At 50.3% G+C, this 13,060-nt stretch overlaps 1 protein-coding gene across 9 annotated transcripts in view; it reads left to right on the top strand.

Moving 5' to 3' along the window:
* The first annotated feature begins 425 nt into the window (after positions 1-425).
* Positions 426-13,060, top strand: part of INPP4A (inositol polyphosphate-4-phosphatase type I A) — a 119,971-nt gene continuing 107,336 nt past the window's right edge. For 4 of the 9 annotated variants that reach the window (XM_070474650.1, XM_070474660.1, XM_070474662.1 and 1 more), the window contains exon 1: positions 426-698. The gene's annotated coding sequence lies outside the window, so the exon portion shown is untranslated. The remainder of the gene's footprint in view (positions 699-13,060) is intronic. The other 5 variants (XM_070474653.1, XM_070474666.1, XM_070474656.1 and 2 more) reach the window with 2 other exon arrangements.

Raw genomic sequence — 13,060 nt, forward strand, 5'->3', positions numbered from 1 at the left:
TATATTTAAACAATATGCCAGGACAGTCTGGAAGAGTCTAAGCAGTTTCTGTCTTCTTTTTGCTTATCTGTATCATCAAAGTATGATTTTAATTTTGCTTATCTTTAGGTTGAATGTTCAGTTTCCTAGATGAGGCCGAAGGACCCCGAGAAGCGCGCTCCCCAAAGGGCCAGCGCGGTTCCTGGGGTCGCGGCTCTCTCTGGGGCCTTCTTCCTCGGGAATGCGTCAGGGCTTCCAAGCCTCAGTATACTTAAGGGCGAAAACGCCATCGTCCAATTAAAGTGCAGAAGTTCAAGAACTCTTTGCAGGCGATTTCGTCACAGCGGAGAGCGAGGTCTGAAGGAACCCACACGGAGCGCCGCGGAGGAGGATCTGCCGGGGTGAGGGCGGGCCTGCCGGGAGCTGGGGGAGCGCGCATGCGTGGCGAGGGGGCGGGGCCGGCGTGGCCTCCGGAGCGGCGGCGGCGGCGGCGGCGGCAGCGGAGGCGGGGTCGGAGCTGCAGCGCGGGCTGCGGGTTCGCGGCTGGGGTGCGCCCCGCGGGCCGGGACAGGGACCGACACCTGGAGCCAGACCGCAGCCCAGAGGCGGCTTCGCGACCCAGAGGCGGCGCTGCTGCTGCGGGGCTCGGGCGCACGCCCCGGCGGGACCGAGGACGGCGGGGACGCAGGGCGCGGGCGCCGCGGGCCCGGACGCGCCAGGTAGGTGGCCGGGCCGGGAGCATCGCGGCGGCCGGGAGCCGCCGGAGACCGGGATGCTCCCAGGGCGGAGTGGGGGCGCGGCGCACGTCTCGACGCCGGGCGCGCCGGACGCGGACGGCGCCCGCGGTTGTCATGGAAATCGTACAGCCTAGCGGTTCCCGGGCGGTGGCGTCTTTGGAGAACAATCCGACCCCAGCGACCCCCAGCCGGATGACGCCTCGGGCCACCTGGGGCTGAGGGGAGCGCGGCGCTGGAGTGGGCGGTGGGGAGCCGGGATGCGGGGACGCGGCGCCCCCGAGGCCAAGCAGGTCGCGGCGCCTGCTTGGTGCGTCTCCAGGTCTGGATCCAGTAACTCCAGACGCCGAGGCCTCGCGGTGTTTCGGGTGTAAACAGAACAGGGTTAAAATAAACATGCCCCTCGATGTAGGAAATCTGGTCCCATCCTCCCAAACTCTGACCTTTTCTGCCGGTTCACAGCCCCCGACAACATTTCTGACATCTTTGCTTTTGATATTTTCTTTCTTCATGGCTTTGCTAGTCAATGAATTGAGGCCTGAAAGACCCGCAGGGTTTCTGTGACCGGCTGTTGAAAAGCCAGTCCTGAATGTGTAGGCCATAGGAGATTGAAACACTCAAAACGTCAGCGGTAGTTTACGTCTTTGTGGGCTAAGGGAGCGGTGATGGGGTCTGATGGGCTCGGCTCTCCCTCCGCTTGTCGCCTGCCCTCTGACATTACATAATCATGTATTCCTCCTGCCCTGAGTTCATCCATAATGACAGGTCTTGAAAATAATTCTCTGGGTAAGAAAAAAGTATAGGCAGTTGTAAAGCCTATCTTGTCTTCTTGCTTTGCCACTGAATAGGTTTTGTGTTGGGAGACTGCTAAAGAGTGGAATTTGGTTTGCCACTTGCCCATTTGGGCATCTAAACCGAGGGAGCAGGGGGTGGGGTGGCAGTTTGAATGTTGCAGTGAGATTCTGACTGATTCATCTCTATTCACGGTGGATGGTATGGACTGTGGGCAGTAGGGTTGGCGATGGAACGAGCTATCTTGTATGCCAGTCCTGCATCTGCCAGTTGCTAACTGTGTTTTTCAATTTTCTCATCTCTGGAAGGTGAGAACAAAACCTACTGTGCTGAGTTTGTTTTGGAATCTGGGTGCTGTTGGCATTGGTAAGTGCACATAGGCTAGCTATAGGTTGTCCTAGAATGAAGCCTAATTTTTATTTGAAAACAGACTTTCTTTATCAGGAATTTTTGCCTTTGGATTTAGGCTAGGACCTTTGTTTGGGAGGGTTCTTTGTGGAAATGCTTATTTCTGGAAGAGTCAATTCACTGGTTTCTTGGAATAAAGTTGAAGTGATGGTGCCCATGTGGGAAGGTTGTGTAGTTGTGTAGAGGTTTGGTGTCAGGAGGCCGAGGTGCTGTCCCAGGGGTGTCATTGCATGTGAGTGGAGTCCACAAGGCCTTGTTCTCTGTGGTGTCTTATAAACAAGCCAGAGTTACAGTTATAAGGAGAGTTTACCCTGAAGACAGGGCTTAAAGAAATAAACGCTGGAAAAATTCATAGAAAGGAAGGCTGTTTTTCCAGTGAGATCAGTGGTAGAATCATTTGTACATGTTTTACTAGCTATTTTATTTAACTTTTTCATTAGGCTTAGGCCATCTCAGAATGTCAATTTGCTCAGGTGCAAGTACTGCTTCCCACCTAGACCCAAAGCTAAGAGTAGACATTATATCCTATTGTTTTTGGAAACTGGATAGTTTGTTGTATTGCTGGTAGACTTTAAGCCATTAGTAATTTAAAAAAAATCAATTTAGGGAAAGGATGAAATCAAATAATGTACATGAGAGGTTGTAAGCGGTAAAGCACTCAAGAGACAGGTTGTATCTGATGGAACTGCTGGCCCTTCAGGTCCCTTTAGGCAGCTGCCTGCCTGGGAGCATTGTCCTCAGCCAGCAAATCTACAAATGCGACCAGGGAATGGAACTAAAAAGCCCGTGGGACAGACTGAGCCTCCCACCCCCAACCCATGGCGTAACATGTCAAGAATTCAGTGAAAGTAGAGGTGGAGACATGGGACCAAGACTATTTTATCCTGGTTTCTTATGAAAAACTCCTTTAGAGATGATGTATTCCAGGAAGGGCCCTGTACCATCATCAGCTGCTCACAGCGTTGGGAATCTTTGGCTTTCACCGAGGAAAAGTAGCACACGTTTGCAGAGAAGGCAGCTTGATTACATCTTTGCTGCTCCTGTGGAACTTGATTAAGGAGCTAGTCCTAGTCTTAAGAGATCCTTCAACACAGCTTTTTCCAATGTCCTGGAGCAGAAGCTTTGTGAGGAAAGCTGATTCTGGGGAGACCAGTATTAACTCTGGGGCAGGCCGGCTTCATTTTGTCTCTCTGTACTTTTAAGAAAAATACCATCATGAACTTAACCCCGAGGAGTTTACCTGTGTTTCTGTGCATATGCACACATTGGTCTCTTAAAATCTTTTAATGTATTACTTCTGATTCGCTGAAAAATCGTGAGAATAATCCAGAGTTCCCCAATACCCTTTACCCAGATTCTCCTGATGTTGACATTTGCTTTATCCTCTCATGTTTGTGTGGGATCACTCTTCTTTCAGGACTTCCTAGGTGGCGCTGATGGTAAAGAATCCTGCCTATAATGCAGGAGACGCTGATTCAATCCCTGGGTGGGGAAGATCCCCTGGAGGAGGGCATAGCAACCCACTCCAGTATTCTTGCCTGGAGAATCCCATGGACAGAGGAGCTTGGTGGGCTATAGTCCATGGGGTCACAAAGAGTTGGACACTACTGAAGTGACTTAGCACGATGCACAGAGTCTTCTCTGAAATGTTTAATGTTAAGTTGCAGACTTGATACGCTTTTGCTTTTACTTTATTGTGTGTTTCATATGAAATAAGGACATTTTCTTACAGGACAACAGTATGATGATTAAAAATCAGGAGATTAAGTGTCGACGCAACACTAATCATCTACAGATCTTTTCCACGATCTTGCCAGTGGCCACTTTAGAGCAAAAGGAAATCCACGGTTATGTGCTGTGTTAAACTGTACCACCTTTTTAGTCTCCTTTAACCCGAAACAGTTCCCGAGTCTTTCTTTGTATTTCCTGTGTTTTGGAGACAGTTACCTGTGTTTTGGATGATGTCCCTCAGTTTGGGTTTGCATGCGGTTTCCTCCTCCTTAGATTCACTTTATGTACTTTTGGCCGATGCGGCACAGGGGTGATATTGCAGGCATCTTAAGTGGTGGGAGGCAGATGCTGTTGATGAGTTCCATTCTCTAGTCCTAACTTTCATGACCTGATTAAGAGGGTGTCTGCCTGTTTTCCTCACCAAAAGTTATCATTTTCCCTTTGTTGTTAGCATGTATATCATAGTAAGATCGCTTGCGACTATGTAAATATGCAGTTTTAGAATCCATTGATGATTCTTACCCAGATCAGTTATGATAGTTGACAGATGGTGACTTTCTAATTTCATGTTTCTTTCCATGCTTATTAGTTGGAATTATACTAAAAGGAAGATCTTTACTTTCTCCCTCATTTACTCTAATTTACATCTCTGCACTCATGAATACCTGTTTTATGCAACATAGTTACTCTCATTATTCATTTTTTAAAAATTTCTGGCTGTGCCCGCTCTTCATTGCGGCTGGTGGGCTTTCTCTAGCTGCATAATGCAGGAGCTGCTCTGGTTGTGGTGTGTGGGCTCAGTAATTGTGGTGTGTAGGCTTAGCTGCCTCCCGGCTTGTGGGATCTTAATTTCCTGACCAGGGATTGAACCTGTGTCCCTGCATTGGAAGGGTTATTCTTAACTACTGGACCACCAGACAAGTCTCCTCTTTCTTTATTTTTCTGCTTAAATTGTCCCAGACTTGGCCTGCAGGAGCCCCTTCCAGCTGGCTCCTAGGTCCTTTTGACATGTCCTTCTCATTCTTTGGGAACTTCTTCACTTTCTGGCCCCAAACTGCCAGGACTCAGCTTGTACTTTCTAGTCCTGAATTCAGCCATTTTCCCTAAGAGTTCAAGTTCCTTTTTTTGGAGACTGGAATTTAAAAACTCAGATCTGGGTGCTAGGTGTGCTCCTTGTTGCTTCTAGACCTCCTTAGTGGACGGATGTTCTCACTTATAAATGGAGACACATTATACAAAATTTTCTTTGATTTGCTTTAATGCTATGTCCTGGAGACCTGTATGTACTGACATGAAATGTTTGGTCTGTATTCCAGAGTGTGAGTACTTTACCTAACTATCCTTTTTGATTAACATTTAGGTTGTTTCCAGTTTTCTGCTCTAAAAATAGTGGGGAATCTGTGAACAACATCATTGTCAACACAAATGTTTCAGTCTTCTAGATTTCCAGAAGTAGATTTTCTGGGTTCAGTTCAGTCGCCCAGTTGTGTCCAACTCTTTGTGACCCCATGGACTGCAGCACGCCAGGCTTCCCTGTCCATCACCAACTCCCGGAGCTTGCTCAAACTCATGCCCATTGAGTTGGTGATGCCATCCAACCATCTCATCCTCTGTTGTCCCCTTCTTCTCCTGCCTTCAATCTTTCCCAGCATCAGGGTCTTTTCTAAGAAGTCAGTTTTTCCCATCAGGTGGCCAAAGTATTGGAGCTTCAGCATCAGTCCTTCCAATGAATATTCAGGACTGATTTCCTTTAGGAGGACTGGTTTGATCTCCTTGCAGTCCAAGGGGCTCTCAGGAGTCTTCAACACCACAGTTCAAAAGCACCAGTTCTTCAGTGCTCAGCTTTCTTTATGGTTCAGCTCTCACATCCATACATGACTACTGGAAATGACTTTTACTATATGGACCTTTGTTGGTAATATCTCTACCTTTTAATATACAGTCTAGGTTGGTCATAACTTTTCTTCCAAGGAGCAAGAGTCTTTTAATTTCATGGCTGTAGTCACCATCTGCAGTGATTTTTTTTGGAGCCCAAGAAAATAGTCTGTCATTGTTTCCATTGTTTCCCCATCTAGTTGTCATGAAGTGATGGGACTGGATGCCATGATTGTCATTTTTTGAGTGCTGAGTTTGAAGCCAACTTTTTCACTCTCTTTCACCTTCATCAAGAGGCTCTTTAGTGCCTCTTCGCTTTCTGCCATTAGGGTGGTATCATCTGTGTATCTGAGGTTATTGATGTTTCTCCCTGAAATCTTGATTCCAACTTCTGCTTCATCCAGCCCAGCGTTTCTCATGATGTACTCTGCATATAAGTTAATTAAGCAGGGTGACAATATATAACTTTGTCGTACTCCTTTCCCAACTTGGAACCAGTCTGTTGTTCCATGCCCAGTTCTAACTGTTGCTTCTTGACCTGCATACAGGTTTCTCAGGAGGCAGGTAATGTGATCTGGTATTCTCATCTCTTTAAGAATTTTCCACAGTTTGTTGTGATCCGCACAGTCAAAGGCTTTGGCGTAATCAATAAAACAGAAGGAGATGTTTTTCTGGAATTCTCTTGCTTGGAGAATTTTGAGCATTACTTTGCTAGTGTGTGAGATGAGTGCAATTGTGCAGTAGTTTGAGCATTCTACAGCATTGCCTTTCTTTGGGATTGGAATGAAAACACCTTTTCCAGTCCTGTGGCCACTGCTGAGTTTTCCAAATTTGCTGGCATATTGAGTGCAGCCCTTTCACAGCGTCATCTTCCAGGATTTGAAATAGCTCAGCTGGAATTCCATCACTTCCACTCGCTTTGTTTGTAGTGATACTTCCTAAGGCCCACTTGACTTCACATTCCAGGATGTCTGGCTCTAGGTAAGTGATAACACCATTGTGGTTACCTGGGTCGTTAAGATCTTTTTGTTTCTGGGTTAATGCATAGTATTAAATGCATAACTTTGCTAAATTGCCCTCCTCACCCCATCCCATTTCCTAGAGACTTTATCTCTCTTTACATCAGAGCACAGATGATGTGTGAAATCGCCTTTCCCCCTTTAATTCGCCCAGCATTAAACTGAAGGGTACAAATATTGTTAATTTTTGCCAAACTAGTGGATTAAGAATATGTTACTTTTTAAATTACATTTCCCAAATTACCAAAAGTATTGAAAATCTTTTCTTTCTAGTTTTTATTTTAGCTGTGAGTTACCTGGTCATATCCTTTGTGGGCTTCCCTGGGGGCTCAGATGGTAAAGCATCTGCCTGCAGTGCTGGAGACCTGGGTTTGATTGCTAGATGGGGAAGATCCCTTGAAGAAGGAAATGGCAAGCCACTCCAGTAGTCTTGCCTGGAGAATTCCATGGACAGAGGAGCCTGGTGGGCTGCAGTCCAAGGGGTTACAAAGTCGGACACGACTGAGCGACTTTTTTTCCATCCTCTGTGGGTTACCTGTTCACATCCTTTCCTTATTAGATTGTTTATCCTACTGTGCTGTGGAACGTACGATAAGTTTGCACCTTATTCATGGCAGCCTTCGACATCTCCTTTAAGGGCAATGCCATTTTCATCCTTAATGGAGAATGAAACCAACATTTCCTGAGCACCCCTACATACCAGGCCCCCGGCAAGGTCCTGGGAGAGGGCGGATGGTGTTGAGGGGGAGGCTAAGGTGAGGTGTGGGTAAGGCACCACCTGGGGGTGGTTATAAGTGGTTGAACTGGGGTTTGAACCCAGGTCTACCTAGATCTAGCACCATTTCCACAAAATTACACAGCTTCCTTCACAGGACTTTGAAATGAACGCCTCTGTGTGTCAGTGTGGGGATGAACATTAACTACCTGGAGTCCCCAGTAGCAGCAGTTTCTGTTTTTGATGTGTCAGTGAAGGATTTTTTGATTCGGTCCTGTTTGGTGAGCATACACATCTCTCAAAACCAACTATTTTATTCCTGGAACTGTTGTGGACCCTCCAGTTGGCTGTGTGACTTTGGGGAAGTGGTGTCATCTTTCTGTGCCTGGTTTTCTCATCTGTAAAGCTGGGCTGAAGGCAGTGGCAACCCCAGAGGCTTGTCGCAGGGGTGAATGAGTTAAGACCCGTCGGGTGTGTGGAGTGGCGCCTGACACCGGCAGAGCTCCCCGGGACTGAACCTTAGGGCCGGGTTATATGGTGAGCATGTGCGGGAGCCCATGTGGAACTGGAAATCAGAGCAGCCTCTCGTCGGGTTTAATCGCTTACCCATCCCTTTCGACATAACCCAGGTGGTAAGTGGGAGCCCAGGGCTCCTGGGTGCTCGCCTCCTCTCTCTGTGGACCTCGCCTGTGCCCCAGCCTAGCCGGCCCTCGTGTCTGCCCAGCCCCTCACCTGGGGCAGCTGAGACACTGCAGGCCCTTCCACTGGAGTTTGCTCAGTAGGGGTCACCTGGCGAAGGTGCCAGAAGCAGGCAGTGTCTGGCGTTGGGGGGGGGGGGGCATGCTATGGGAATAGAGATGAGTGTCCATTTTCTGGAATAGGTTCAGGAAAACAGATGGGTGTCCTCTGGCCTCCAGGAGGAAGGGAGGGGACCGCTGGAGGCGCCAAGAGATCCACTCCCCCCAATTTCCTTCCTGAAACCTCTCAGAGCCTTTCTCTCAGACAACTGGTCATTGTCCAGACCCTGAGACCCTGCATTGCCCCACCTGTTCCACTTGCAGGCAGGATGCTGGGGTCTCCTGAAAGCCTCTCTCTTCCCCGTCCGCTGCTCTGCACCTCACCAGTGCCTTTGAGCGGCTGTTACAGTAGTCTCTGGTAAAACTCCCTCACTCCCAAACGTGGCCCTTCTTTCCTTCCCTGTCCTTCCCTGCTCGCATTTCAGCAGTGCATTCTCTAGCCCATTAATTAGAGCTTTCAAGAAGGATGACCTTGGTGTGCAGATCCTGGGAGTATGAAGGAAAGGCATGTGCGCGGGCAGGTGTTTCTGGAGAGCAGGCCCTGCTAGGAGATGTGGACGCCCAGTTCAGGAGTCTTCCTGGGGTTGTGGATTATGGGCCGAGTCGGTTGGAGTGCTGTCGTCTGCCAGATAGACAGTAAGGACGTTGAGTGTCTCAGCCGGAGCCCTCTCTAGCAGCAGTTTCATTGAGGACCTAGATTCCACATCCCAGGGTCAGCCTCCCAGCGGTTATGAGATGATCCTTAGGGCCAGCGGGACCGTGTGAAGGAGGCCTGCCAGCCGGTCCCCAGCCCCGGCGTCTGCCGGTGGGAGCGGTGAGGATCGCACGGACTCCCCAGACCCAGAACACGGGGCTGCGGGCTGACTGACCTAGCTGTGCTTCTCTGAGCCTGGTCTCCAGACCGGCAGCCCCAACACCACCCGAGACTTGTCTGACATACAGTCCCAGGCCCCAACCAGCCAACCGAATCAGAAACTCAGGGAGGGCCCTGCTGTCTGTTTATAGACTAGCCCACCAGGTGATTCTCCTGTAAGATCAGGTATGAGAATTGCTCTCTCAGACTGATCAAGGCCACCTCCCAATCCTCAACTGGAAGTGGGGCTGGCTGCTGTTTCCAGAATCCAGAGAGGAAAGTTCTCAGAAAAGGCGGGCAGCAGAGAAAAGTTGGGAGATCAGCCTGTGGTGTCAGCCAAGGGGCGTGCGAAGTGTCTAAGGAGCCTTGCCTTCCTTGGCCCCCCTGCCCCAGTGTATGGACCTGGCTGAGTGCCCAGCTCCTCCCGCAGCCTCTCTGAGCGAGACCCCGACCTTCCTCCAGGATGGTGTTGACGACAGCAGCCCCCGAGGGCGTGGGGACCGGGGCCCTGCTCACTCACTTCCCCCAGCAGGTCCCGGAGCGCGTTAGGTGCGTGGGGTGTGCACTCACTGCCGCTTCTCACTCGATTAGGAAGAAACGGACCCGTGCCATTCGTAGGGGCTTGGGGACTGTCGGAGGAGCTGGCCTGCAGGGGCGGTGACCTCGGGGGCCCTCTGAATGGTAGCAGGTCCTCTCCCTGGCGCCCCCCATGTGATCAGCGTTGTGATACCCCCAGGCACAGCCCCGCTGCACATCTGTGTGAGTGGAACCCCCTCCCCCGCGGGGTCCAGGTTTCTCCTGGAGCTGGAGAGCCGAGGTACTTCTGGATTTTCTTGGCTTCACCGGGCTTTCAAGGTCCATCCTAATATGTAAAAATGATGTACGGGAGCCGACTGAGGTTAAGTGCCACTGCTTTGGTGCTGATGGCCGAGGGCGGAAGAGCGGCTGAGGGACCAGAACGTGTTTGCAGATGCAGTGGTTGGTGAAATCAGCCTGAGATTTAAACTTTTCTGAAATAGAATACAGAATATCCAGTATCCAAGTAGATTTCCTACAGGGAGGGGAAGCTTTTTTTTTTTTTTTGATAAAACATCTAGTTATTTGCATATGGGGTGTGAGTGGGTATTGTGATCGTTTCTTCTTGTGGTTTGTTTTTTTTAAAATAAATCCAAGAGTCAAGCACAGAAAGCAGAGGGCGCCTCTGGACGTGCACACACACGGGGTCTCTTCCTGGGGAGGGGGCTCGGGGGGCCATGGCTCACCTTGGCTGGAAAGCCACCAGTCTGAAACGAGAGGGGCCTTTCAGTGGTGTGGGGGCGGTTGTGGAGCTGGCCACCCGAGGACCGGCCTTAGGCAAGGGCCTAAGCTTTCTGGTCTTACTCTGGTTTATTTTTTGTGGTGTTTGACCCTCCTAACAATGCTGGGGGTCATCAGCAGGGCCACGCGGAGACCAGAGCAGGGTGGGGTGTGCGGAGGCAGTGGCAGGGAGCGTTTCAGCTTGTCAGAGGTCCAGGATTTGACTCTGGATGCCTGACCCATCCTTCCAACAGGGCGATCAGCATATAGTGGCCTGCCAAGGGAGGGAGGGAACGGGGATGGAGGTAGAGATGGATGCGGACAGGTATTAGTGTCCGCCTTGTTTTGAGGCCAGCCCCACTTTGCCTGTGACACCCCCTCACCTTTGTGGCTTGACAGTGACGGGACGACGCCTAAGTCACCGTGGCTGCCATTGACAGCGTCACGGTTATTTCAGCAGGGGGGAATCTGATTTGTGTCACAGCCTCTGCACTCATGTCTTCGGGCCGTCTGTGTCTGGTTTTTGAGCAGGGCAAGTTGGAATGTGGGAAGAGAAAGTGCTGGACAAGAACCTGAGTCAACTCTCATGTGGCAAATGGGGAAGGCGCCTGGCTGATGGGGATAGGCTGGGGAGTGGAGTAAATAGTACGGGCAGGAGAGGTCTGTGCCCTGCAGCTCTGGGCCAGCGCCCGACCAGGGAAGGTACCTTCTCGCAGGAGGCCCAGCATCTTTGCAGTCTTGATAACCCCTTTTCCTACCGTGTCCCTGTTCTAAAACATGTATTCAAAAGGCTGAAGTGTGTCCCATCTCTTGAGTTCTGCTCAGGGCACCTCTGAGGGGAAATGTTGCAGAAGAAGGAGGTTTTGAGAGGCAGGGGACTGCCAGCAAAGGTCAGAGGAGAAGGATGTGGGCAGGAGGAGGAAGAGGGAAGTGGGGGAGGGGTCTGGACTCCTAGAGCTTCAGTCAGGTGGTCACTGACCCAGCTGTCTTCTGCTGACACTTTTTTTTCCCTAAAGTACATAGAAACTTGTGATTGTGTGCAGTGGAATGTTAAATATTTTCACATTTCTTACTGATTGCTTTGACTGTGTTCTGCATAAACACATGTTAAACAGTGATCACATTGCATAATTAGGTGATAATCAAATGACCTATAAAATGGAATCATTGACAGAGTCCAGTTAGAATGGGGCTGTGTGTCAGGAAATATCAAGATGCCCCAGATTCTTCCAGACCTTGTCACTGCTCTGGTTTGGAGGAGGAGAGGTGGCTGAGCTGGTTGGCCTTGGGGAAGCACCGAACTGGTCACCGCCCACCTGGGGTGGAGGCGTGATGCGGAAAGTTCAGCTTCTCTGCGCACTGGTGCTGATTAGAATCTCAAAGACAGTTTTGGGTGAAGTAGAAAAGGATAGCATTAGTACCTTGCCAGGCAAAGGGGGCTATAGCGGGCTAATGCCCCCAGAACCCTGTGTCCCAACTTGGGGCTGACAGTGAGAAGTTTTATCGTTACCGTGTGAAGAGGGTGTGATCAGCTTGTGGACCTTCTTCTAATGGGTTGGTGATGAGGTCAGTAGGAGTCAGCATCATCAGCCTTCAAGTTCAACTGTTCTGGGTCTACATGCTTGTGGGCTGCATACCGTCATTAATTGTTAATTTTTTCCACCTGGAGTGGAGTTCAGTATTTACAAAACAGCTCCAAGGTATGGTTGTGATACCCTTTGATGAGGAACCAGGACCTTGCCCCAAAGCGCCTCTTGCCTGTTGCTCCCTGGTCTTGCATTCCCTCTCCCTAATAACTGCTTGAATCTTCCCGTTGGAACTCAGGGAAGGTCATGGAAGTTGAGTGAAGGCTGTTTCTTATAATCCTAGAGATGTGGGACCCAAAGGCCTTGTGCCCAGGAGCCCCACAGGGCCCTGAGCGGGCAGTTGCGTTTTGCCCTCAGTTTGCAGGTGACTTGGTGAAGCTGGGCCTGAATCTTTGTCTCCTCCTTCCTTGTGCATATAGTGAAGGTCATTCCCAGCATTTCTGCCCCGTGGCCCCAGTCCTGCATTGTGGACTGTGATGGTGCCTGAGGGCAGTGTGGGCGAAGTCTTCTGTGTGCTTGATTTGGTTGGCCTGGGGCTCAGACACGCATATACATACAGTCTATTTAGGGAAGTGCGTCTTGAGTCTGTGGCCTTGGAAGTCCACCTCCTGCCTTGGGCTCTTTGACTCTCCCACCCCCTGCAGTGACTCAGCGGCAGCTTTCCAGAATGGAGAAGCTCCGTGTCAGAGACGCGTGTTAGTGGAGGTGGGAGCTCCCTGGGCACCACGCAGACCAGACTCCTCCTGGCCCATGTGGAGCGTCTGGTTCCTCCCTGCCTCCTCCCCCTGCGCCCTGTCCCGACACCGCAGCACAACTGCGCTATGTGTTGAAGCCCAGATCCTTGTCATTCTCTTTGGAGACCACTCTACTCCCTAAGAGTTTCCTTTTCTCTGATAATTTATGGACAGTTACTGTCTCATGCATCTCTGGATTCTCTCTGGCAGTGTGACATCCTTCTCTGACTTCTCCGACCTCCTTTTACTCTCTTTTTGGGCTGTTTTATTTCTTAGTAGACATTCTTGACCTTTAACTCAAAGGGTACATGGATTTAAAGTTACCAGTCAGAGCACAGGCTGATTGAAAAGAAAGAGCTTCAGGTGGTTACAACTGTAGGAGGACTGTCCCTTCTGGAGGAGCCCCCCTAGCTCAGGGCTGTGCCCGCTGGTGAAAGCTGTCACACTCTTCGTTTGCGTGTCTTCCTGAAACCCTGCAGAGCTGACGAGGACTGGACGCCATCTCACTTGAAAGCACTAACAGTCTTGGAAATAGTTGGTG

Source organism: Odocoileus virginianus, chromosome 2 (assembly GCF_023699985.2).
Source record: "Odocoileus virginianus isolate 20LAN1187 ecotype Illinois chromosome 2, Ovbor_1.2, whole genome shotgun sequence".
In the NCBI taxonomy this organism is placed as follows: Eukaryota; Metazoa; Chordata; class Mammalia; order Artiodactyla; family Cervidae; genus Odocoileus; species Odocoileus virginianus.